This window comes from Chrysochloris asiatica, unplaced genomic scaffold (assembly GCF_000296735.1).
Source record: "Chrysochloris asiatica unplaced genomic scaffold, ChrAsi1.0 scaffold00103, whole genome shotgun sequence".
NCBI lineage: Eukaryota > Metazoa > Chordata > Mammalia > Afrosoricida > Chrysochloridae > Chrysochloris > Chrysochloris asiatica.
In genome coordinates, this window is record NW_006408621.1 from 6,279,126 (window position 1) to 6,285,029 (window position 5,904).

A 5,904-nucleotide genomic window follows, 5' to 3' on the forward strand; every position below is an offset into this window, starting at 1 on the left:
TCAGCCAGGTGGCATCATTGATGGCGTCAAGTGTGGCAGTGGTAGTGATGTTGGCCCAGGATCGGGCATTGTTTCGTTCTGCTGTGCATGGAGTCGCTGTGAGTCGGTTCCTACTCAATGGCACATGACAACAACAAAGTATCTGTAAGAATGAGGCATTAGGATTGGACAATGGCTCACTAACTACCTGCAATATACAGGTGTCAAAATTGCTTGATGAAAACAAAGTGGACTTCAAACAATTACTGATGAAGATCAAATGACACAGCCTTCAGTATGGATTACAACTCAATGTAAAGAAAACAGAAACCCTCACAACTATACTACTAACTAATAAACAACATCATTATAAACAGGAAAGAATGAAGTCATCTGGGATTTCATTCTACTTGGATGTACAATCAATGTCCATGGAAGCAACAGTGAAGAAATCATTAGGATGTATTGCATTGGGCAAATCTGCTGCTAAAGAACTCTTTAAAGTGTTAAGGTATCACTTTGAGGATTAAGGTACAACTGACCGAAGCCATGGTATTTTCAATGGCCTCATATGCATGTAAAAGCATTGAACATGAAAGATTATAGAAGAATTGATGAATTTGAATTACAGAGATGATGCAGAATACTGAAATTACCAAGGGCTTCTAGAACTGATAGAACACTCCTTAGAAGCAAGGATGCCTAAACTTTGTCATAAGTACTTTGGGACATGTTATTTAGAAGGACCTATCCCTGGAAAGGGACACCATTCATTAAAAAGTAGAGGGTCAGGGAACAAGAGGACGAAACTGAATGAGACAGACTGGCACAGTAGCTGGAAAAGTGGACTCAAACAATGGTGAGGATGCTACAGGACAGGACAGTGTGTGCTTCTATTGCATATAGGGTCACTATGAGTCAGAACTCACACCATGGTGCCTAAAAACAACCAGGATCTGGAAGAGTTGTAATCACAAGGGTATTTCTATTAATTATTATATTTAAATATCCCAGTTAAATTCAAGTATATATTTTGAGTATATATTATGAAGGTAAGTAAAAAAGTATCTGCCTTTCTGTTATATTTTGGCTGTGTTATTGTATCAGTGCTTTTCATTCAAGGTCACTGCTGTGCAGATGTGAACATGACCCTCCGCAAACAAAATTTGGACTGATACTCAAAGGAAGATAAAAGTTTATTTTAAAAAGCTGTTCCTGGTGCTGATACATGATTCATCTCTATGAGCCTGAGAGTAAATGGCAGAGTATGGAATGGAAACATCCTCAATTGTCGACCAAGAAAAAGTTCAAAAGTCAACCATCAGCTGGAAAATTGCTGCTTACAGTTTTCTGGGATTCTCAAGGGACAGTATTAGAACACTATCAGGAAAAAGATTACACAATCAACAGTGCTCGTTACAGTGCGATGCTCACTGAAGAGCTGAAGCCTAAACTTCAGATTAAATGCAATGGACTGCTATCTAAGGGCACTGTGATGTTGCATGACAATGCATATCCACACACCTCTGCCCACACTGTTGACACTCTGCAAATCTTCCTTTTGAGGTACTAAAGCATCCTTCCAACAGTCCTGATCTTGCTCCATCTGACTTTTACCTGTTTCACCCATGCAAGCAGCCCTTTGAGGACAAAGATTCAACTCTAGTGAAGAAGTGAAGACAGTGGTGCATTCATGACTCACAGCTCAGCCTAAAACAATTTTTCTTAAGGGAACATGAAAACTTGTTGACAGATGGACAAAGTGTATTGAAAAGCAAGATTAAGTTGAAAAAGGATGTATTTGTCTTTCTTAAAAGTTGATTAAAATAAATTCTACAGCCAGAGTGTAGACAACTTTTTACTCATACGCAATACATAGCAAGCACTGTATTGAAATAAAATATGAAATAACACAGTTCTTGTTTTCATGGCACTAAAAAACCCATTTGGCAAGATACATATAAATAACTAATTGTAATCTTGATTCAAATGTATAGATACAAGAACAGAGGCTTTACAGGTCATTTTGAGACCAAAGAGGAAGGGTGCCTATTGAAAGGCTCACCTGGAAGAAAAAAAAAAAAAAGGCAGAGCTGCCGTATTTTGCTATTATTGCAGAGACTACCCAATAATAGCAAAGGGCATTAGACACTGTGGAGGAAACGTTCCTCCAAGTGTCAGCCTGTGATTATTCTTCTAGTCCCTGCAGAGAGATTTCTTTCAAATCTGTTACTGGTGATGTGAAAAAAAAGAGGTGGCAAGCAAGTGGCTGTGGAGGAAAGAAAATAAGGAACAGGAGCAAAAACTGGCACAATCTCCCTTGGAAGTTCATAGATCGTTATCCTACTGGTAGGTCTACAATTTTGCTCCTACTTGCTACCTCTAACATCTTCACAATATTGTAGTATTTCTCATATGATTAGGCATTGAGTTACCCATGACGCACCTTTTGACCAACCAATTTGACAGTAGCTTCCTCTTCATCCTTGTGATTCCAACAGCATCTTGCCAAGTATCACTTCTATTTCATCTAAGATTCACCTACCCCCCGTCAGAGTACACTCTCAATTTTGGGGGTAGGGACAAATACATGTTCATCCTTACAGAGCCTATGGCAATGGTGAGGAATCTGTTCACTGGGAAGTCTCTTGATATTGCCACAGAAGGAATTGTTGTTGTTGTTTTGAGGTACAGACTCAGAGTGACCCTATGCACAACAGAACAAACTACTGTCTGGTCCTGTGCCAACCTCACAATCCTTCCTACACTTAAGCCCCTTGCTGCTGCCACCATGCTGATCCATTTACTTGGGAGTCTTCCTATTTTTCTTTACTAACCATGATATCCTTCTCCAGGACCTGACCCCTCCTGCCAATATGTCTGAAGTGTGAGAGAGGAAGTCTGGCCATCCTGGCTTCCAAGGAGCATTCTGGTTGTGCTTCTTCCAACACAAATTGGTTTGTTCTATCAGCAGTCCATGGTAATTCTGCAGAAGGAATGGCCTAGTCAACCCCAGATTACAAATTTGTCAGCCTCCCAGACAAAATCCCCATTTGGCCTTTATCTTTCTCCCTAATGACTCATATTCTGCCTTGAATCTCCTTTCTTTATATTACACAGAGAACGGAATCCTTATGCACACTTCCAATCTCTAGTACATAGCTACATTTTTATATCTACTCCATTTCCTACCAAATCTCAGTTACAGAAAATAGCTTTTAAGTCTGTGGAACACCATTTCTCAACATGTGTTCTATGACATAGAAGATCTACAATAAGATTGGAGAATGAGAATTTATGGTCAAATAAGTTTAAGAAAAAAACTGTGCAAAGTATCTCAATAATCATATTTTAAAAAACTTTTAATATCTCTCAAGTTTAGCATTCTAAATTTCAGAATAACCTCAATTAAAAAAACAACAACAGATCAATGGAGCCCACCGTAGACTTGCTTAATCAAAATATTTTGTATGTCTGAGAAATGTTTGTAACATCTATAATATTTATTAGGAGTTCTCATGTGGCACTATAGGATAAGCACTAGATTGCTAACTGTAAGGTTGGTGGTCCAAACCCACCGAATTGGTCCTTGAGAACCTTATACAAGGTCACCATAAGTCAGAACCGACTCCATAGCACTTAACAATAACAACAAGCAATATTTATTATGTATATATCTTGGTCTGGATTCAGTACCTCTCCATTGATAACTGGTCAACAGCCCTCTACCTCCTATTAATCAATCATCTGCCAAAGGTTCACACTTCTTCATAATATCATATTTTACATTTTTAAGAAATGTAACTACTTAGATCATTTGAAAGGATGATTAAAATAGTGTATGAAGCCAGTCCCTTTAGGTGACCATTAAATTTTACTTCCTGGATTTTATTCCTGTTATTTGTTTTACTCCCCCAAACCACTTCTTTCTCAAGTTAACGTTGGTGTGTTTCACATCGCTTTAGTATTCCTTGTCTACTAGTAGGAAATAGGTAAATCACTGTGGACATTAACATTAGTAACTTTGCATGCAGTAATAACTATTACTTTCTTAACAGATTTTACAAAATTTATTGTAACTGCTAAGGATACTGTACCAATAAGATGGAAATATAATATTAATTACTTAGAGTTTTGATCTTTATTTTCATTTACAAAAAGAAAATTAGCTTGAAGTTATTAGAAAGCATAGCAAAGTCTCAAATGTTGTCAAACAATAATAACTTCAGTCATAAATTACATTACATAAATGAGTTTAGGGCATAATTAGTGCAAAAAAAAGTAACTGGGGAGTGATTGGTAAAAGTATGGTAAGTTAATGAGAAAAAACTTGTGCATTGCAGAGACTGATTCGCAACTGAAAATAATATTTGCATTAAAACTCAGGTGCACAATTTCTTATAAATGATCAGATATGCAAGGCTATGAAAAGATTTTTTCAAACATTTTCTCTTTTTCAAAAACTGATTTGCTTCCTCCTTATAAATTTACCCTAAAGATTACTTAGGAACAACATTAGACAATCATATCCTTTCTTTTTCACATCATACTTTTCATCTTTTAATTTAAGACTCATTACATTTCCATTCATAAAGTCAAAGTCTGCCCAATCAGAATAAATGAGCCCCCAAAATATTTTTTTTGCATAACTCTATAATCATCTGGAGTACTGGTGTGTTACTGTGGGATAAGGACTACACTGCTAATCATAATGTTGGAGGTTCAAACTCCGCAGCCACTCCTCAGAAACCCTATTCAGGGTTGCTATGAAGTGGAACCGACTCCACAGCACTTAACAACAACATCTATTCATTCTACTTAAAAAATTAATGTGTTACAAAAATAGTGTTTAGAATTGATATCAGTAATGGTTAATAAGTTGCAATGTCAATTAAGATGTCTGACATTTGGCGTGATGCCAAACTCCCCTTCTGCACTTCTGCTCTTTATCTTATTTCCCAGAGCACTCATGCACTGTGTTCCCCGAAAATATCTGCATGTGCTTTCAGTAAAGAAGAAGAACAAGATTTTACTTACATATGGATGACATTTACTTTCTGACAGTTCTTCTGTTAAAGAGTAGAGAACACTGAGAAATAATGATGTTTAATGTAGGAATCAAGACATTCTTCTGGATGAGGGGGACGTTGGATTTCTGTCCTGATACATGGTTCCTTCAACATTGAACCATCCCCAAATTTTAGTAAGAAATCAATGGTCCATAAAACAGTAAGTGAAAGCCTGATGTGGTGATTAAAAGTCCAAAGAAAATAATTGTACTGAATGGCTAGCAGTGAAGAGTGTAGCAGTAGTAAGAAGAACTATATGGTCATTGTGGTTGTTGTCAATAAAGCATTTATGTTTATATGTAGCTATATGTGTGTGTGTGTGTGTGTGTGTGTGTATGCTGTTGTTGTGTGCAGTAGAGTTGGTTCTGACTCATAGTGATCCTGTATATAAAGGCTATAAATCCTTAAGTCTCTCAGATCATCTCCCATGGAACAGTTGGTGGATTCCAACTGCTGATCCTTCAGGTAGCAATCTAATGCATAATCCACTATGCTACCTGGTCTCCTTATACGTGTATATAGTGGTGGTGGTGGTTGCATGCCGGGGAGTTGGTTCTGATTCAGTGACCCTGTATAGGGTTTCCAAGGCTAATCTTATGGCAGCAGAAAGCCTCATCTTTCTCCTATGGAGCATCTGGTGGTTTCAAACTACTGATCTTATATTTAGCAGCCCAGCTCATAATCCACTATGCTATCAGGGCTCCTTATACACATATAGTTGCTGTTGTATCTGCTGTCAAGTTGCTTCCAACCCACAACGACCCTGTATAAGATTTCCAAGGAGCAGCTGATGAACTTTAACTGGTGACCTTGCAGTTCAAACCAACTTTGCAGTCTAGTTCAGGAACTCATAGCA